Source organism: Lissotriton helveticus, chromosome 1_1 (genome assembly GCF_964261635.1).
Source record: "Lissotriton helveticus chromosome 1_1, aLisHel1.1, whole genome shotgun sequence".
NCBI lineage: Eukaryota > Metazoa > Chordata > Amphibia > Caudata > Salamandridae > Lissotriton > Lissotriton helveticus.
In genome coordinates, this window is record NC_136057.1 from 560,947,552 (window position 1) to 560,970,120 (window position 22,569).

General features: G+C 45.4%; 1 protein-coding gene across 3 annotated transcripts in view; it reads left to right on the forward strand.

Annotated features, from left to right (window-relative positions):
- The window catches only part of AEBP2 (AE binding protein 2), a 634,726-nt gene that overhangs the window by 167,046 nt on the left and 445,111 nt on the right, over positions 1 to 22,569 (forward strand). The window lies entirely within an intron of this gene.

The window sequence follows — 22,569 nt, forward strand, 5'->3', positions numbered from 1 at the left end:
TTTTGTATTTTTTGCGCACAATGTTATTCATTAGTGCTGCACTGTGTGAGTTTTGTACTGCAAATGTTTTGCAACATGAGTTAAGGTGTCTGTAGTCCAAAACTAGACAATATGAATCATCTGGCTTGGAGACAGGAAACAAAGGATTGTTCATTTGAGAGGTGCATGTTTCAATCATCCCCTGGTATTCAAGTTGATCTAAGATCTCCCTGACTTGTTTTTTAGCTTCTTGTTTGATTGGGTACTGCCTTTGTGCAGTTGGTTGACATTTTAACTGGATTTTGTGAGGAGGAGAGTCCTCATCCCATCCTACATGATTTTTGTATAATGCAGGAGCTTGGGCTACTGCCCATTTTCTTGCATATGTATATTTTTTATGAATTGGAATATGATTTGAGAAGGCAGGCATAATCATTTCTTCGCCATGAGGGCACTCCCTGACAAACTCTGGTGGCCAGTCTTTCTCAGCTAAAAGGATGTCATAACCTTTTGAAAGATTATCCCAAAATAGACCCCTTACTTTCCTAGGCTTATCTCCCTCTATACGTAATGTTACCTCGTATATTTTATGAGGTTTGCTAACTCTGGTATCTGCAGTTTCCACCTGAATGTATTCATTCGTGTCCACTGTCTCTAGAAGATTCATCAGGATCTTGCGAGCTATGGTCACTTCTGCTGCGCTGTCTGGGCCCACTCTCCGTTTTTCAGTTGTGTCCTCAGTATCCTCGGCATGTTTGATTATTTTAATACTGGCTACCTTCTTCCTTGGAAATTGCAATTTCTTACTTTGATGAGCAGGTTCTTTGTCTTTGGACTTGACGTGCTCTTCCCTTTGTTCTGACCGTCCTCTTCTTTCCGATTTCTGCGAGGAAGTCTGAAAAGATCGAGCGGGACATGTATCAATATCTTGATATCTATCAGGTTTTTTCAGATTATCCCTATTTCTAAGGTTGAATCTTTTCTCAGAGGGCTCCCTCTGGGGAGACTTGTTTCCTTGGTCCGGAGATCTTTCTTTCCGCCGAGGAGACCTTCCTCTGGACTGGAATCTTTTTTCTTTGGGAGTGGATTGTTTATTTCCATCCCAGTTCTTTTTTGGAGTGTTTAGATTATTTTTAATAAATATCTTTTCAGGATTTTCAGTTAGTTGGGGTTTTACTGGTTTCCCACCCAAACTATCTCTTCCTAGTTCTTCACAGGATTTTTCTATGATTCTGGCAAGTTCAATTGGTTGGTCTGCTATATCTGTTTCTTTCAACTTCTGGCGGATCGCCACAGATGCTGCTTCTCCTTTTATGTTGGCTAATAATATAGCCGAGACCTGCCTGAAGTCTTTCAGTAATTTCATACCCAGAGTTAAAGCAGGTTCTGGACCGTATTCATTTTGAATTTGTCTTAGCACATCTAGTATAATCACCATAGACGGAACACCATGTGTTTTCGTGTAAATGGAAGCAAAGACTGTGCCCCAAGTGTCACAGTCCTCCACATGTGGTGCGATCCCCATTGGAAGGCAGATAGTCAGAATTCTGTGTTTCTCAGTTGGGGTAGTATCCGGAAATACTGCCTCTATTTGAGTAATTTTTTGTGCTAACCAGAATGGAATTTGTTCCCGTTTTGCGGGTACTTTACCAAGACATGATTGTATGTTCTGTGGTGTAATTTTGTTTGTGTTCCCCTGATGAGGGGTCAGCTGTGGAATGTTAATAGGTGGTTGGACTGTTGTAGTCCGCATTACATATTGCACTAATTGTCTATGTATTTTAATCAGTTGTTTTAGCTGGGCTAAAAGTTCTGGTACTGACATTTTTATTCGATGTTTGGATGTGGTGTGTAGCTGGCTAGAACCGGTCACGTTGCTCCTGGTCTACCTAGTGGACCGAGCCTGGTGATGTGATTATTATGTTTTAGGGCGCCTTTAAACCAGAGCAGGTGCTCTTGGTATTTTAATGGGATTTCAACCTCCTCGAAAGGGGTGTATTCATCCGGAGGTTCCTCTATTTTGTAATAGTGGAAGTCGTGTGTGACAGCGTTTGCTGCTGGAAAGTTTATCCATGAATAGAATACCTCTGTCTGCCGATATTCATTGGCCTCAATTACGAATACGACTATTCCACCTCTTGGTGTTAGTCCGTTTTCTATAAGTTTAAGAGTTATAGTTTTCCTTATGTTGACCGGAATGAGTATAACACTCTGGTCATTTTCTTGGAGACTTGTGTCATCCGCTAGGAGTCGAGCTGCTATTCTAGCTGCCTCCCTTTAGTCTTCACTTTCTGACATTTTTACTGACAGAAAGGTTTTTGTTGCAGATCAAGTTTCAAGGAAACAAAGATTAGGTGCACAATATTTTTGGAACACTGTATCCTTCAACGTTGACTATACCAAAACTATACATAGGAATCTCTTCCTACTAAGTTCCGGCGGATTTTAACCTTTTAGCCACTCCAGACGTCTTTTGGAGTATTTACGGGAAAATGGTCTGTGTGAAAAAGCACAACTGAGTTACTCTAACGTCTTGCGTTAGATTTATCGCCTTACCAAACGTTGGGCGCCATGTAGTGTAGTTCCTATATTCCCAATCGGCTCTGCGCATTGGAATAATATATTGAGCAGTGTAGACGTAGGACTGAGGTCGACTAGGTCGCTACTGACTATATTAGACTTAATTTTTTGCCAGCTAGCTCAGAGGTCACTAGAAACTTTCTCGAATAAACGAGGAGGAGTTTAACCTCCCTGGATAGACAAGAAGGGATTAGCTTCTGACAACCATATCACACGACAACTTTGCTCCCTCAGAATAAGAGTGTATCTCTAGAGTCGTGTGAAAACAATAGACAGCTATTTCACTCAGTCAAGTGTGCATACTTAGTTTCACCAGAGTGCAGAGAAAAGAGAGACGGGCGTTTTCAATAAAAGGTTGTTATTTATTGAGCAGTCTTCTTTCTCATACAAGAGAAATGAATTGCCACAATTGCAATACTCATAGTAAAGTAAAGTGCGTACAGTAAAAGGAGGATTAAGAAATAATACTGTAAAAGCATTGATATGGTTTCTTAGCCATAAGATACTTTAAAATAGATAAAATATATACATACTTGTATACATTGACTAACGTACTCAACTGGTGCTTCTAAATATGCCTACCCCGGTGAACCTGACCTAAGCCTAATACGTGGGAAGGAGTAAGTAAGTAGCAGTTTAAGTTAAGTTTGTTTTTGCCAAGAATCTGAATCAAGAATTCTCTTCAAGGGTTTAGTCAGCTCCGTACCTGGGTATTAGAAAGCAGGAGGTCTTGTATCTCTCTCTCGGGACTCGATATCCCAGTAACCCGCGAAGGTATCTGGAAACACCGGAGCTGGATTTCTCGGCAGGAGAAAAGACAGCGTCTCTCTCAGTGCGTCAAAAGGGAGGGGCAGCGTCCGTGGGCTCTCGCATCAGCTGGGCTCTCGGGCAAGTAGATAGCTGCTCTGCTCCAAAACCACCACTGTGTTTGCTTAAGGCAACGTTGGTATATTTATACCTGAAAGGCGCCGGGTTTGACGTAAGGTTGGACATAAGACGTCAATAACGATGTCACTAAGAACTGGCCGTTCTTACAGTGCTTTACAGGAGTTCTAGGACGAAATCAAAACAAAAGCAAGGGGGATTTCCCAGGTTGCTGGAGGTTTGGTTTGTTTAGAGAACTCGTTGTGCTTTCTAGGAGTCTGGGGAAGTAGCCTTGCTTAATGTGACAGCATGTGCTACGACTGAATATGGATATGATTACTATGCCGTTATAGGGATATTATTGATTATAACCGAACAAGGGCATAAAAATAGTAATATTGAGTTAGGCTCCTGGATAAAAACACAATAGTGGAAGTTAAGACAACCTTTTTCAATGAAATATTGCAGCCTGTACAGGCATCCTCTGAACCTCTACTACCATTCAACGAAGCCCCACCAACACATTATTGGGCACCAGGATTGAGCCTGTTCTAGCCCACTGGTAAACAGCAGGTAGTCAGAGTTCACATACCTGGGCCAAGGGACCCTGTTTTTTTTTTTTTTTTAACTTGGCACCCCACGTGAGAATGTTGGTTGGGCCAAGCTCCACCAGAAGTCTAAACCCCATTTGTTTCCATATGACAACCTCAGACAGAGTCAAAGAGAAATAAGACATTTGTGAACAAATGTGTTTGAGGCATATGAGCTGTAGATCATATGCGTTAGCATAGATCGCCACCTGGTGTTGGGCTCGGATGCTTGCACTTTGTTTTTCTTCGAAGAAGTTTTTGTGGTCACAAGGTAGGGGACTCCTCCTTTCGGTAATAGTGCGCATGGGAATCGACGCCATCGGGTTTGGATGTGTATTGATGCGGTTCGGTATCGTTCTCGAACCCCTTCGCGCAATCCTCTACCCTCAACGGTATTGTCTTCGATCGCGGTCTCCCATTCGTTGCGTATCGTCCAAACTGTGAAAACATTCGATCGGGAACTTCGAGGCGGGCCATCTGGCCTACCCGTACCGACCACGCCAGGAGTCGATGGAACGGACTCCGTTCAAGCTATGTCCTTGGTGTCGTGCTAAATTTCCACGCACCGACTTGCACGAGGTCTGCAACCTGTGCCTAACCCTGGAACACGAACAATCATCCTGTGAAGCGTATCCATCATTTCGATCGAAGACCATCCGTGATCGTCTGGCTCAACGCCACGAGATGCAACGGGCAGCGTTTCCATACCGCACATCTTCGGCGACGAACCAGAACACAATCATGCCGAAGAAGAACTGGTCTCCGTGTCCGAAACTGACTCCGACATGACTGAAGATCTGAGCATCACTCCTGCTCAATGGACCGTGAGTACAGACCCCCATGTGCCCACTCAGCCAAAAGCTAAAGCTCCGGTTTGACCCTTGCCCTCAGGCTCCGATCGACACTGAGAAAAGGTTTCAGAATGGAAGGCGTCATGTGACTTACACACAACTCAACACCGCCTGACAACCGAAGCCGACATGTCACTCAAACTCAACACATCACCCCCTCAGAAACGCCCCGTTTCAGACAAACACAATCCTTCGGGCTCGAGCCGGTCCCAGTCTGGTGCTGAACCAACACCTTCGGCACCGAAACATAAGGACAAACATGGGACTCTTCCCACGTTGTCGGGACCAAGGACATCTTCAACACCGAAAGCGTCGGAGCCAAAACCCTCCAAACCCAAAGAGCCGGAACTGAAGCCCTTCAAGCTGAAATCCTCGGACCCGAAACGCTCCACACCTAAAAGCTCGTAGCCAACAACCTCCGCGCCGAAAAGTTCAGAGCTGAAACAAACCACTCCGACGACTACACAGCCTAAACCTGCTAAAACTAAAGAACTAGATTACAAACACTTGGCACCCAAAGACTCTGAACAAAATCTTGGATGCCGCAATCCACTTTGAAAGGAACAGAGACTCCTTCCAAAGAACTTCCATCTGAAGAACCACCTCTGGATCCAAAACAGAAAAAACTCTGTATTGATCCAAACACTGGACACCTTCTGGCTACTCTTCCAAAGAAATGGAAGTTAGACCTCCCACAAGAGGCCCCTATACCTCTTAAGCAAAAAAGAGACGTGGGTATCAACCCTTCTCCCAAATTATATACCTCATCTTCTCCTCCTATTCCAAACATCACACCATCAAATTCACCACCTCTAAGGTCACCTGACTCACAGGATGATGATTTCGATGATGGGGATGGGATTGGGATGATGATGATGATGATCATCATATCCCGCAAGACCCAGACATACCACATGACACTGACCCATGGGATGAGTATGATAAGGATCCAGATGTACCAAATGACCCTGATCTACATTCCTCTAGGCTTTCCCCACCTGATCACAACATTGGCTTTGCGCAACTCATCAACAGGGCTGCCCAATATCACAGGGTGGAACTTCAAAATGACAATCTTTGAAGAGGATTTCCTTGTAGAAACGTTCACACATTCACAGAGGTCTACTAACACACTAACCATGCTAAAAGGCATGTTCAAGCATACTAACAAGGTATTTAAAGACCCAGTTAGAGCGCGAATACTAACACCTCGGGTGGATAAAAAATACAAGGCCGCCTGTATACATAAAAGGTCACTAGACTCTCTTGTTGTGTCTAACGCCCGCAAGAGAGCTAACTCTCCAACAACGGGTGACGCTCCTCCTCCTGATAAGGAGTCAAACCTTATTGATTCCTCTGGCAAAAGGGTAGCTTCTCAGACCTCCAAATCTTGGCGTGTTGCCAATGCTCAAGCTCTATTGGCACGTTATGACAGGGCACATTATGACGAATTAGAAAATCTTCTACAACATTTGCCAGAAGAACATAAGGCCAAAGCTAGACCCTAGATGCGGCAGACACAGTGTCGCGTGCTATCAACACTAGCATACTCCTGCAGAGACAAGCTTGGCTTTGAATCTCCGGATTCAAGCAGGAGGTACAATCCTCCATACTTAATCAGCCCTTCGATAAAGAAAATCTTTTCCGGCCAACAGTAGATACTTCATTATAAAAAATGAAAAAAGATACTGACATGGCAACATCCAAAGGAGCCCTACAATTACCGTCTAGCAGGGGGTCCTCTCGTTGCTCCTTCTACAGGGGTGGCTCAAAAACAATGTCGTCAGAAAATCCCTCGGCTTCTTACAAGGGGAACAACCAATCTAGGCCCTCCGTGGGCTATTTTCGAGGAGGAAACAGTAACAAGGGCAGAGGAAGAGGCAAATCCACCGCACTTCCCCTACCAACAAACAGTGACTTCCCCCCCACAACCCCCGGACCACTCCACTCCTGTCTGGAGCTGTCTCTCACAGTTCCTACCTGTCTGGAATTCAGTCACCTCAGACAAGTGGGTAATACAAATTATCCAAAATGGTTGTTGCCAGGAACTTACCAGCACTCCAACAACAATCCTTTCAAGAGAGTGGGCAATGTCACCAGAACATATCACCCTGTTAAAACAAGAGGACCTCTCACTGTTAGACAAACATGCAATAGAACCAGTCCCCTTACATCACCAAGGGACAGGAGTGTACTCCCTATACTTTTTGATTCCCAAGAAGGGCGGCTCTCTCAGGCCCATACTGGCCCTCAGACAGCTAAACCTCTACATTAATCGGACCACTTCCACATGGTCACCCTACAACAGGTGCTCCCATTGCTTCAGCAAGGCGACTTTCTTTCTACTCTAGATTTAAAGGATGCCTATTTTCATATTCCCTTCCACCCGGCCCATAGGAAATATCTCAGATTCGTGGTGGACGGACAACACTACCAATTCAAAGTCCTCCCATTCGGGGTCACTACATCACCGAGAGTATTCATCAAGTGTCTAGCAGTAGTAGCAGCTCACTTAAGAAGACAACTCATTCACGTCTTCTCTTACTTAGACGACTGGCTAATAAAAGCCGAGTCGCAACACAGCTGCCTACACCACACTCAAAAAACAGTTCAACTACTTCACGACTTGGGATTCACTGTGAACCTCACCAAGTCTCATCTGCAACCCTCCAACACGCAAGCGTATCTAGGAGCTACAATAGACACCTGCAAAGCTCTAGCGTACCCCAACCCAGTCAGAATACGCAACAATTAAACACTAATATCACAATTTCAAACACAATACTCACTACCAGCCCGAGTGTTTATGCAATTAATTAGTATGATGACGTCTTGCATTCTAATGGTTCCTTACGCAAGACTCCAAATACTTCCCCTACACGAATGCTTAGCATGGCAGTGAAACCAGGTTCAAGGTCACTTAAACGAACTGGTGTTGGTGAACGGCCGCACTCTTTCTTTCTGCAGTGGTGGAATAAAAAAATCTTTCCAATGGGCCGCCATTCATCGATCCGGTTCCACAGATAGTGCTAACAGCAGACGCATCCCTCACTGGTTGGGGAATTCATCTTCAAGCACATACCATTCAGGGCATGTGGACTCTACAACAAAAACAGCTCCACATAAACCATCTGGAGCTGCTAGTCATTTTCCTAGCATTGAAAGCTTTTCAGACACATCTAGTAGACAAAGCTGTCTTAGTTCATACAGACAACAGGACAGCAATATACTACTTACAAAAACAGGGAGGGACGCATGCTCTACAACTTTACACCTAGCTCAAAGCATTTGGGAGGTGGGCCATACCTCAAACCATGTACCTCCTTGCAGAACATCTCCCAGGAGTAGACAATCAGATTGCAGATCTACTCAGTCTTCCGAGACAAGAGATCCACGACTGGGAACTACATCCCCAAGTACTCCTCCTATTCTTCCAAATGTTGGGCTACCCAGAAATAGATCTGTTCGCCACACACCACAGCGCAATATGCCCCAACTTCGCGTCCAGGTATCCACACCCATTGTCCAAAGGTAATGCGCTATGGATGAATTGGTCAGGGAAGTTTGCTTATGCTTTTCCTCCTCTCCCGCTAATTTCATTAGTGGTTCGGAAGCTCACTCAACAATCCCTTAAAATGATCCTAGTTGCTCCCACATGGGCTCGACAACCATGGTTCACAACCCTGTTGGAACTATCAATAGTTCCTCACCAAAAGTTACACCTCTCCCCCAAGATTCTCACTCGGAACTATGGAGAGATAAGACATCAAGATCCCAGTCAACTCAACCTTGCAATCTGGCACCTGACGTCTTAGAATCTGGCCACCTTAACCTCCCATCAGACTGCATGAACGTCATTAGAGAGGCTAGACGCCCTACCACAAGAGCATGCTATGCAGCAAAATGGAAACGATTTACAATTTATTGCACTAAAAGCCAAATCAATCCGCTAGATGCCTCAACTCAAAACATTATTTGCTATCTGTTACACCTACAACGTGCTAACTTAGCACATACGTCTATACGATTACATTTTGCCGCTATAGCGTCTTACCTACAAAACAGACAACACTTGTCTTTGTTTCAAGTACCTGCTATCAAAGCTTTTATGGAAGGACTCAAATGACTCATTCCTCCTAGACTTCCACCTTCTCCCATGTGGAATCTTAATATTGTCCTTACAAGACTCATGGGCCCACCGTGTGAGCATATGTACAGATGCGAATTACAATTTCTAACTTGGAAAGTGGCCTTCCTTATAGCCATCACATCTCTTAGAAGAGTTGGTGAGCTCCAGGCACTAACCATAAAAGAACCATTTTTACAAGTTCACCAAAATAAAGTGGTTCTTAGGACTAACCCAAAATTTTTACCCAAAGTCGTTTTTGCTTTTCATCTCAACCAATCTGTTGTTACCCGTCTTTTTTCCTCAACCAGACTCAGTAGCAGAACGTGCTCTTCACACAGATGTAAAAAGAGCAATACTTTATTACATTGAAAGAACCAAACCTTTTAGAAAGGCGAAACAAATCTTTGTTGCTTTCTCACCACCACATAAGGGCAACCCCATTTCAAAAGCAAGTATTGCACGATGGATAGTTAAGTGCATTCAGATAAGGTAACTCAAAGCTAAATTGTGAGAAGTTGGCCTGATGTGCAGTGTTCACTATTCTAGTGATCACTATATATCAGTCCAAACAACCCTTATTGATGATTGGTTGTAAGTCAACCTTATAGACCAGCTATCCTAGTAGCATGGATACGAGCAGTCTAAGGCTAAGACTCTAGAGGGCGTGTTAAGCCAGCTGTTTTACCATCACATTACCCCTTGAACACCCAGTGAAAGGACACCACACAAGTGTTATGAAAATAAACAATGTATTTATTAGAATCACAACAACCCTGTACTCTTTATGAGGACAGGGTGCTAAGCACACAACAAAACTCTTATGAAAATACTTAAGTTAGCACGTTATACACAAATGCCCGAGGGGCACGAAAAACCATATACTCTAAAAGTGGAATGCGAGATTACTAGCAGGTAAGTACAGTACTAATAGGCTTTGGAATCGCTAGGACTTGACTAGGGAATCGTTAGATTACTTCTAGGAGACCTAGGGGACTCGGGTGCAGGGTGTGCACTCTCACGCGGGATGCGGGACAAAGTCTATGGAAGCTAGTAAAGGCAAAGTTAGTGTTCACGGGCGAACCCGACCTGGTAGGGAGAAAACGACAGTGGATCCTGACCCTTGGATAGTGAGGCTATGCTGGGACACCGAAGTGCCGAAGTTACCTAGCCCAGGGGCTGCAGCTGCATAGGTCTGAAAAGACGTCGGGAATCTCGTTGCCGGACCAGGAGCCTGGAAGAAGGAAGTTGCTGGCAGGCGACCAGTGAAGGAAAGTTCGATGGATCCAAGCCTGGATCAAGGAAGAAGGCAACCTGAAAGCAGAGGGGACCAAGTTCTTGAATCACTAGCCAGTGATTAAGTGGGCACCAGGATGGCACCGGGCGAAGTCACCGCAGTCAGGTGAGTGGGCGCTGCTGGGCTCTGCAGTCTCTCGGACCAGGAGGCGTTGTCGGCGACCAGGATGGAGGTGCGAGCTGTCCCACGAAGGTTCTTGCTGTCGACGTCGCTGGACCCAGGATTGGGCAACAAGTCTTGGCAAATGCAAGGCCCACGCGGTGGACCTAAAATGGCGTCTTAGCCGGACCAGGAGGGTCCAGGGTACTTCTCCGATGGAGGGAAGCAAGGGCCAGTCTGGAGCAACCAGACCAGCAGCAGTGTTGTCGTCGGGCGTCGTTCGGAAGGCCACAAGCCAGCGGGCTAGTAGCCAAACAACGCGGTGAGCAGCAAAAAGCAGAAGGGCCCCACGCCGATCGTGGAGATGCTGGGGGGCTGCTCTTCGGTGTTGGAGCTGCTCAGGGTGGGGGCTTCTCGGACCCCAAAGCACTCACCAGGAAATTACTCGGTGGGCTTGCTGTGCAGAAGTCGTGCAGTCTTGGCGATGGCCGGTCCCTCGAGGTCTCGTCGCACCCACGGTTCTCAGCTGTGCTGTAGAGGTGGGTAGAGGTCAGAGGTGCCAGGGAAGCCGGGTCTCGTCGAGCTGGGCAGTCGGATTCCTGAGGAAGGACGTGCAGCAGACCGCAGTGTTCTTAGATGGTGCCTGCGGATGCAGGGTGACTACTCCTTAGTCACAAGGGAGAATCTTGAGGAAGAAATCGTGAAGTCCTTTCGTGGAAAGTGGTATCTTGATTCCAAAGATGATCTGATTTGGAAGGGGGCCAGTCCCTACCTTTATCTTGGAAAAGGGGGCTGGCACGCGACTAAGTCCTGCCCTATGGGTGGGACCAGGAGGGGGGTGGTTACACCCCTCTCCTTTGGCGGGCTTTCCCCAGGCCAGGGGCTGGAGTGCCCCTGGAACTGGTTTCAGCCGGCCTATGCACAGTGAGCACCGGGGTGCCACTTGCAGTCACCTTCCTCTGAAGCCCTGCCTACCTAGGATACACAAAATTCTGTCTGGGACGGTGCTGGCACCGCCCCTGGCAGGAAACCCTTTGTCCTTGCCTCCTGCTCTGGGAGGACTCCCAGCAGCAGGAGGGCAGACTTGTGTCTCGGTGGCAGCATCCATTTTGTGGAGCTAAGGCTCTGTTGGACTTTAACCGGGGTTACAGGTTACATACATGTCGTGTCCCTCTAGAAGGGTGGAATGCTAACCCCGTCGCCAGAATTGGCGAGGGGTTAGTATTCCAATTCGTATGACACCTTACTCGACATGTTTTGATAAAGCGATACCAGAGTTGGCATATAACCGCGAGGATTATAATGCACTTAAGAGTATATGGTATGCGATATCATGGAAACGGCTAAGGGATAGATCCCGAAAGCCGCAGACAGGCTCAGCTCATGCCAGAGCACCATCTCACACGATTCCAAGCACTCTGCCTTCAGGATTGTTAAGGCCTGCCATAGGAGTGACTGATAGGAGATTTGTGTGTCCATTTTAGGGTTAGATATAGGTATACTATCTCTAAAGCAAAGGGTGATTACACCACCTTGCCCCAGCTGTCAAGCAGCCAGTTGTGTCAGATTTGGATGGCCTGCCAGGGGTGGCATAATACATGCTGCAGCCCCTGGTAGGCCCTGGGTACACCTATGCCCTGGGTACCTAAGGTACACTGTACAGGGACTGATAAGGTGACTCAGTATCCAATTGGATATGTACCTAGGGTACATGGAATCCATTTTACAGAGAGCGCAGTAGGCCTGGGGTCCTGAATAGCAGGGCCCCAGGTCAACTAAGTCAGAAAACCAGCAAAACACCAGGCAAAAAGTTGGGGGCAACCATAGTCAGGGATCTACCTTCCTACATAAATGTATCTTAACAGTTCCCCCTTAAGGCGCATTCTACACGCAATATAGGGGCTTTTATGGCATTTTTAGGGAGCATACCCTTAAATGACATTTGCAAAGCTGGAACATGGTCTACACCACACACATTCACAAAACACTATTGTGTAGATGCTTTGGCAAAACAACAAGCTAGTGTGGGCCAGGCTGTTTTAAGAACACTATTTCAGACTACTGCAACAGATGCAGGTTAGCCACTGCTTGGGAAAGAACTGCTATATAGTCTATGCTAACGCATATGATCTACAGCTCTTTATGCCTCGAACGGAAAATGCTACTTACCCAGAATGCATCTGTTTTTGGAATATAGAGCTGTAGATTCATATGCACCCAACCGCCTCCCCGGGTACCTTTACCTGTTGCAGTATTATCTTACTTAGATGCACTATACATGGACATCACTTTCTACTCTTACTAACTCCATAATCACCTTTACAGCAAAACAATCTATGGATGGAGTTGATGCCCATGCACACTATCACCGAAAGGAGGAGTCACCTACCTTGTGACTACAAAGACTAATTCAAAGGGAAAAAAAAGTGCAAACATCTGAGCCCAACACCAGATGGCGATGTATGCTAGCTCGTATGAATCTACAGCTCTATATGCCAAGAACAGATGCATACTGTGTAGGTAGCATTTTCCTTTCATTGGGCTGCTTAGCTCTGTGGTCAACCAGTGCCAGCTGTATATTAGGATGATATTCCCATGCTCTCTCGGACATTATCATCAACAACTTGCTGGCAGACCGTGAAGAATTTCAGGCCTCCCTGGCTCAGACCGTCCAGTATGGGCAGAATGCGGCCATGTACTTCATATGTACTGGACTGGACAATACTGACTGCTTTGGCAGAGCAGTTGGAGCTAGTGTTTCAGCGTCACATATTGATCCATAGGCTTTTCGGGAGATGTACATCACTAATGAATATGCTTTTCAAATGGTCTCATCTGATGGGCGAGAAGGCTGAATCACCTATGTAAAGCTTCAAAAAGTGATGGCCCACTAAGTATTCCTTGATTCTTTATACATCTGCTAGGCATTTTCTGCAGTTTTGCCCTTTTCAGGGCTACTTCAGAGGTTTGGCATGTTGGCATCGCCAATGCCTACCATCTCCACACCAGATACTTCAGACTTTCTTTTCGGGGTCGGTGATTGAGCAGAGAACGTCTGTCATCTGGTGCAAGGGAATTGCCAGGTCCCTGCCCCTTAAACAATAACCTTCAAACCGCTTTAGTTTTCCATTAGTGTCACGAGTCCACCATGTGGGAGGTAGGATCAGACATTTCCTACCTGGGTGACAAAATATAACATTGTAAGGAAGAGCTAACCCTACCCCTCAAAACCAACCCAATTCATCTCCGGGATTCCAACCCAGCATCGGTAACATACCCTCACTTACCTCTTCATCCCCAGCCTGAGGAACTGTTCCAATGAGATTTCCTGTAAGGACGAAGAGGAAAGGGTTAAACTGGATGGTAGAGAAACGCTGACAATGAAATTAGGCAGATCCGTGGTTGAGTGTGACCAATCACCAGCAAGCATGGTCTGAGAAGAAAAGACGCTCCGGTTGGAAGGCGACATCCGGAAGACATCCAGGGAAGAGGGCGGAGCACAGGTCCAGCACGGCGGAGGAGAGGAGGATGAAGACGCCGAACCTGGGGACGGAGACGGATGTCTGACTCCAACAGCCGGGGAGCAGAGGTCAACACGCAATGATGACAAAGTTCCTGAAATGTGGAGCGATGAGTGGTGGTTACCCCATAGGCTTGAATTCCCTGCTGCAACTCAGGGGAGTTGCAGCCTTTCATGGTACGTGGGTGGAGGGAGAGGGAGTTCAGGGGCTGTACGGGGTGGGGAATGGACACATGGGAAAGGCACAAAACTGGGAAACCCACACAGGGAGACAGACTAGCACGAGAGAGGTTCGAAAACACATAGAACATAGGGGCCAAAGACGACCCTTAACTCATCGTCGTTATTTGATAAAGGGAAGATAAGCAAAGGATTACTACAGTACAAACCAGAGAAAAGGGTTCTGGAATGGTGGCTCGAGGGAAACCTTAAAAAGGACACATCAGAGGACAAAAGGCATACAAGCAGTTTAGCTAAACCAGTGAGAGAAATTGCACATTTTAGTTTTTCTTTTTGTTCCCTTTCTTTATTCGTACCCCCCCTCCCCCCACCCCTCCAAGGGTTTAGATATTAATAGCCCGAGAGCAAAGAGGTTCTATTTCCTCCTCAACCGGGTGTGGTGATGTCCCTGTCACTTATGAACTATTAGACAGACCATTTTACTTACCTTGCTCACCTTGTCTTCTCTGCTGACAACCTGGGGACGACACATCACTAATGTCCGGACATGGAACCAAAGAGAAGAAAAGAAAAAAAGAGAGAGAAGGTTACCAATGCAAGGAAAAGACCTGACAAACCAGAAACAAAACCAATAACCCAGATGCAGAAATATTCTTTTTTTGTTGTTGTTTTTCTCTTAATTTTTCCTTCAGTGCATTGTCGTCATACAATAAAAACGCCAACATTGAGAAACTCATACGACCTCCCAGATTAATTTTTTGCCCATCCCTTCCAAACATCCAGCAGTTGGGTCCTTCAGGTCTTTAAACAGGGGTATGTCCTGCCATTCCTTTCCGACCCACTGCATCAAGTAGATTTGTAGAGCGCTACATGTCATCCGTGAGGGCATCCAGGCGCTAGCAGTTTCCAGTTGATTAGCTGAATAACCAGGTCTTCAGGGACTTTCGGAACTCTGGAAGAGATGGGGCGGTCCGTAGATGAAAGGGTTCCATGTCTTCACTGCTGCGTAGGAGAAGGAATGACCTCTGCATCTGCTATGATGAATGCGGGGGTGAGGGTTAAAGAAAAGGATGCAGAGCAGAAGTGTCTGGTGGGCTGATTGAAGTTCCGGCGGTGGTTTAATTCCCCGGGTGTGTAGGGCCTTGTATGCATGGGTCAGAAGCTTGACCTGGCATTGTTTCTGTACAAAGATCCAGTGGAGTCCCTCGAGGAGGTGGGTACAGGACAAGTTTGGCAGTGGCATTCTGTGTGGTCTGTAGTCGTCGCTGGAGGTGAGCTGCGACCCCCTGCGTCGAGCATTGCCGTAGTTCACTTGGCTGGAGATGAGGGCCATGGTGATGGTGCTTCTTGAGCTTTAGGGTAGATACTTGAATATTTTATAAAGGATGTGGAGGATGAAGAAGAAGCAGCAGGAGGAGGAGACAGAGTTGATTTGAGTCATCATGGTTCGTTTGTTGTACAGAATAATGCCAAGGCTCTTAGCTTGTTGAGTGGGGGTAGGAGTAGGTCCGAGTTCTGAGGGCTACCAGGATGCGTCCCATGCGGAGCTTTTGTTTCTGAAAATCAGTACCTCTGTCTTGTCCGTGTTGAGCTTCAGGCAGTTGTCCTTCATCCAGTTGGCAGCATCTGTCATGCAGTTGTAGAAGTTGGTCTTGGTGGTGTCTTTGGAGAGGATGAGTTGCGTGTTGTCAGCGCAGGATATGATGTTGAGTATATGGGTTTTGGTGACGTTGGCCAGAATCATTGTGAAGAGGGTGGGGCTGAGTGAGGATCCTTGTGGTAATCCACAGATGATTTCCTTGGGTTCGGAGGTGAAGGGCGCAAGGTGGACTTTTTGCGTTCTTCCAGTGAGCAAAGAGGCGATCCATTTATGAGCAGCTCATTGGATGCTTATGTTGTGCAATCATGTGATGTGTGTTGTGGGAGACTGCGTCAAAGGCTGCTAAGGTCTAGGAGGTACATAGCCGTAGTCTGTCCTTGGTCGAGTAGGGCTCGGATGTCATCTGTAGCCGTGATGAAGGCTGTCTGTGGGATGGGGTTGTTACTGAGTCCGGATTGGCAGGAGTTGAGTAGGTGGTACCGTTCCAGATGTGAGGAGAGTTGTTGGTCAATGACTTTTTCTAAAACTTTGGCTTGGAGCAGGGAGATCGGTCAGTTGTTGAGTTCGCTTCAGTTTGCCGATGTTTTTTTTAGTAGGGCGTTGACTTCTCCATGTTTCCATTCCTCGGCAAAGGTGGCTGTGGCAATTGCAGTGTTAAACAAGGTGGTGAGTACATGGCTGATTCTGACTTATCCTGGTTTGACGATATGGTGTGGGCATGGGTCAGTTGGGGCCCTGGAGTGGACTGAGTTCATGATGGAAGTGGTGTCCTGTGGAGCTAGCTGGCTCTATTCGGTTAGTCGGATATCTGTGGTGGTAATGGGGTTGTGTTGCTTGAAGAAGTTGTGGCCTTGGGTTGGGGATTGAAGTTTCTGTAGATATTGGCCATCTTGTCCTGGAAGATTGCCAACATCATCTGCCCACAACAGAGTGGCTTTCAGAGCAACACCTGTCAATCTTGATTCAAGAGGCACTGGCTTTTTTGCCCAGTGTAGCCATAAAGTGGGCTCTGGTCCCAGAAATAGGGATCGGCTGTTATTCTTGCTATTTGCTGATGCCGAGGAAGGAGACAGTTAATGCAGAGGGTGGATCCGCACACCTGAAGTTCAAATGTTAAGATTCTGATAATTCCTCAAATTTATAGGTTTAGTGTGCTCTCTAGTTGTGAGGGTGTGTGCCCTGCTCCCTTATAGTACCAACTGAGTAAATATGAGCCCGAGGGAAACCCCGAGCTACTAGAGGCAATACTCATGGAACACGACCCGACGAAGGAATTGATAGGAGCATTGAGTGAACTATTACATAGGGCTTTTGAGGCAGGAACCATTGATGAAAACATCAAGAAATGTTTGTTAAATCCTACACCCAAGATTCCTATCATATATATGTTACCGAAGGTACATAAGCACAGAACCTTACCACCATTCCGTCCCATTGTGGCAGGGTGCGGATCAATCCACGAACCATTGGGATATTACCTGGACTTTTACCTACAGCCTTTAGTACAAACATGGTTTACCTATGTTAAGGATACGACCGACTTTCAAAAAATTGGAAACCGTGCGTCACCTTTTTTTGGAAGATATTTGGCTCTGCACCATCGACGTGGTAGCATTGTATACGTCTATCACACATGATAAAGGACTGGAGGCAGTGGAATGGAGCTTGTTGCACTAAGACATTGATCATCAAAAAGGCACCTTTCTTTTAGAACTGCTGCACTTCGCTCTGTATCATAGTTATTTTTCCTGGCAGGACAAATTTTACATCCAAGGCACTGGAACCTCGATGGGGTCTCCGGGGGCACCATCCTATGCGAACACCTTCATGTCCCACTTCGAGGAACAATTAATAATATCCGACCCACATTGGCAAACTCATGCAGCATTATTTATTCGCTATATTGATGATATTCTGGTTATCTGGACTGGTACCAGAGAGTCATTGGAAGAGACTATCACCAAATTGAACACTTGTAACTCCAGGATCAAATTCACTCACGCCATTGACAGAGAAAAGATTCATTTTTTCGATATTGAGATTAGAAAAACAGCCATGGGCTTAGAGAAATCAGTGTACAGGAAACCAACCGACGTCAATAATGCTCTGCTGTTTACTAGCGCGCATCCATACAGCTTGAAAAGACATCTTCCTATATCTCAGATGATGCGCACTAAAAGAATCACATCCAATGCTAATCAATGTCAAGAACTGATTCAAAAAAAAATTCAAGAATATAAGTATCGAGGCTATCCTGATGACGTACTATGGGAAGCTGATCACATTACATCCCACAAAGCTCGTGAGGAACTTTTGATACCTAAGATAAAGACCCCGATGAAGCGTGAAGTATATGTCATAAAAAACTCGGCTCAAGCATCTTACGTCAAAACCATCATCAGAAACCGATGGGAATTGATAGAGAATGAACCTGATTTCGCACAAGTGTTTCATGGTACTCCACTATTTGCGCACACAAGGGCTAAAAATTTACGTGAATTTTTGAAACCATCTAAGACCACCATCAAAACCAGGGAGAAGGGCATGATGAAATGTTACAACTGTGGCCAATGTGGCAATGTCATCACGGGAAATCAGTTCATGCACCCACACACAGGCCAAAGTATAAAACTCAGACACAATGCAAATTGCACCACTGAAGGAGTAGTGTATGCCATCAAATGCCCGTGTGGGCTAGTATATGTGGGAAGAACTAGAAGAAAAATTAACACCTGTATAGTGGAGCATAAAAGTCGCATCAGAAACCAGAACACGAATTCATCATTAGCCAGACATTGGGTAGAAGCCAAACATACTATTCCTCAAGTAAGATACACGGTTTTGGAATGTATTAAGCAAGTATCAGGAATGGATTTCAATACACTCCTAGCTAGGAGGGAAACACATTGGATAAAGACTTTAGGTACAGTTAGTCCAGGGGGTCTCAATGACCATTACGAGCTACTATGTTTTCTGTAAATGTATGATATTACTGAATAGATTGTATGCTGGGATTTCTTTTTCACTCTTTGAAGTTTCTCCGCTTCTTCACTTGAGCACGATCCGACTATCAGTACATTCTTTCTGTTTCTCCTTTTTTTAGATCTCAAGACAATTTTTTTGGTATTATGTTGGTTTTTCGTATCCATTTAGATTTTCTGATCTTTTGTTGGGTTTTGTACATAGTAATAGGGGTCACAGCTATTTATGGATATAGCGAGTGACGCTCGACTAGTGACATGGTACTTCGATTGCCTTGCTGTTACTTTGTTTCAAATATACTTTCATAGTTGTTTTCTTTGTTACGATTTGCTCTGAGACTGAGGATGACTGGTACGTTTCAAATAGATTTTGAATCATAGTACACTCTCGCTTTTGGGTGAGGGTGTTGTTTTATTGAAAGTCCGTTTTTAATTTTGTTTACCCTTTTCATAAAAACTCGCAAGTTCCGCACCACGTGATCAGTTGGGCGGACTCACGCTTGGCAACACAGTATGCATGGCGGTGTAGGAAGGGATAGGTAAGTCACGGAGGCTCTGTCCGATTGCCTTAGTTTGTATTATGCTAACGTAGGGGGTTTGTTTTTGAGGAACTTGTGATTCTCTTTCAGAATACTAGAACTGAGTTAATCGAGCACTCCCGCTTCCATCATTTGTATCGGTAAGCTGCACTCTGGGTCACGGGGTCTGTTCACGATAACGAGTTGAGTTCAGGGGACTGATTGTTCCATATATTTTTTTCCAAAGGTATTTGGATACGAGGAGTTTGGTCCTCACACAGCTTACAAGTGGCTTACAGACACGTGCCCCAATTGGGCTACCGTCTGGTAAGATGATTGGAGAAGCCAGACCTCTCACTAGTTAGTCTTTCTTTTTCTTTTTCTTACACGTTTTCACGCCCACTTTTTGGTGTGCACTCTTAAACACATGAGGGTTTAATATTTTCACTTTCTTGGACTTTCTTGTACCATACGCATTCTGCAATATCTGGATGAGAGTTATTCACGTTTGAGTTTTCTGTTTGGCGCATGTTGCATCGGTATAGGGGTAGGTGCGTTCTTTGCACCGGGCTTGCTATTTTTTCCACACAAGGGCACTCTCTCAGCGGCACTCCCGAGTTATTTTCCTATTTGGCTTTTGAACATGTACTCAGTGATTGAGTGATATATAGATATTTCTGTTGCTGTTTTGTAGATCCTGAAAAGACATCACTACAGGACGCCGTTAACTCAAGATTTGACAACGTATTATTCATTTAATATATCCCCTGACGAAGGGTTCAGGATGAACCCGAAATGCATTGGGATTTTGGGATATATACTGTGAATCTTGTGTAGATACAATGTGATTACAAAATGTAACTTGATGATTTGGTTCATGAATCATATGCAGATGTTTTCTGTAAACATAGAAATCTTTTTGTGAAAAAATCATAGCGCATAGAATGCACTGACTATTGTTATGTTTTTCAAACATTTAAAACCAAGAGAATAAAAATCTTGCAAATATCAGCAAATAGGGATGACTAACTTTTGATTACATTTGAGAGGAAGGAGACAGGCCATCGTCCTATTTTAGAACTCCGCCCTCTGAACGACCACCCTTGAAGATGGATGAATTCTAGATTCTCAAGCTGGCTCAGAATCTGTCTGCCCTGGATCCAGGCATATGGGTGTTAGCTTTGGATCTGCAGGACGCCTACTTTCATGTACCCAGCCTACAGTGCCACAGAATCTACTTTGAGGGTAGGCCAGGAGAATTTTAAATTTGCTGTGCTCCCTTTCTGCCTTTCAGGTGTTCGCAAAAGTGATGGCGGTGGGTGCAGCACAACTTTGGAAATTAGGAACTCCAGTTTTACCCCTTAAGTGACAATGGCTCCTGAAGATGGGCTTGCTACAATCGGTCATAGATCACTGTCGACGACCGTGAACTTGCTGATATCATTCATTAACAACGTGCTCAAGTCACACCTAGATTCTTTGTAGAGGCTTCCTTTCATTGGAGCCATTCTGGGTACGGTGCAGTTTCGAGCCTTCCCTCAGTCACAAGTTAAGGATTTTCAGACTATGATCCTGGGTTTTGGTGAGCGTGGCTATTAAGTGTTTGGACCTCTTGGCCTCCTGCAACCTGCTTGTTGACTATGATAGGTGGCATATATGCGCTGTGCAGTAGAACATGAAGTATCTGTGGGTCTAGTACAAGGGAAACCAGTTAGGTTCCGTCAAGCTTCAGATAAGACTGCAACAGATCTGCTGTGGTAGCTTCTCAACTGCAATTGGATTGGAGGCAGACCCCTCTCTAGGCCCCACCTAGATGTGACCGATACATTGCTACTGGGCCAGTGACCCCATCTGGAAGAGCTGGACATCAGAGAGCTCTGGTGAATGGTGGAGACCTGACGCTGCATAAGTCTGTTGGAGTTGACGATCATTCACCTGGCACTAAAAGCCTGACTACCATCCATTAAAGGCAGGCTGATTCAGGTTCTCATGAGCAAGACCAGTGCTATGGGGTCCTTCAACAATCAGGATGTTGTTGGGTCCTGTGCCAAGGGGTGTTTTGCCTCTTGAGCTGGCTGGAGCATCAGATCATTTCCCTGATTGTGAACCACCACATGGGATCTTTGAAGGACAGGGCAAATGGCCTCAGCTGAAAGCGCCTGGCCGATCAATTCAATTCATGTAACTTTATTTTGGCATAAACAATAAATTAATAGTTCAAACATGCAACACAGTAATGTTGTCAAAGTAATCACATTTAGCAATATATCCACATCCGCATTTACATAAATCAATATTCCATTAGGTAAAAACAAAATTCAGGCTATGAAAATATGATTAATAGTCATTTTAAAAGTATGCACTGCATGTTAAAAAACGTAATCACTTAGCAGCAATAATGACCCTCCTTTTTGCCCACTTAAAGCCCAAGAATTTTGCAACTGCGCAAATATTCCAAGGAAGTTGGTCCATTCATAGTGTTCTTAGTGCTACCAGATGGCTTAGGGTGCCCAGCTGCCTACACACTGGCGCCGTCCAAATAGAACGAAACTTGGCATGCGCTGTTGTAAAGCGTTTTAGAACCCTAGTGTAATTTACCGATTCATGCCCTTATATAGGTATAATTCACTTTGCCCTTATATAGGCATAGAAATCATAACCATATTTAGACATAACCCATCCAGTCCAAATACAGGCATGGCTACTTTCACTAGTTCCAAAAAAGCCACAACGATTTCTTGGAAAACTCGGCTTCAGCAGTTAGGGACATCCCCTTTCTTGAATATTGATTTGTCCTAGAAATCATGGCGTTTTCAAAGAACTACCATTCCTTTGGGGTTCTTTGGTGACGTTATTATGTCCTGCTTTACGTCAAACCAGGTACCTTCAAGGTATAAATATGCCAACACTGCCCTAGCAAACACACAGTGTTTGCTAGGGCGTCAGCTGCGTCAGCTGGAGCCGACCCTCCAGCTGACGCACTGACAAAGAGGCTGCCTTTCTCTCACTTTCTCTCACTGAGAATCCAGCTCCAGTGTTTCCAAGCTCCCCTCGCGAGTCCAGAGACAGAGATACCAGACCTCCTTCATTCTCAACCAAGGTACGGAGCTGATTAGACCCTAAGAGAAATCTTGGATAGATTCTTGGCAAAGAAACTAAACCTATGCTACACCACACTTCTTCCCTCGCACTAGACTTAGGTTAGGTACATCGGGGTAGGCGTATTTTAGAAGCACCAGTGGAGTACTTTTAGTCTTTGTTATTTATGTATGTATTTTATGGCTTAGAAACCATACCATGCTTTTACAGTATTATTTTATAATACTCTTCTTGCTGTACGCATTATACTTTACAGCCAGTATTACGATTGTAGCAGTGCATTTC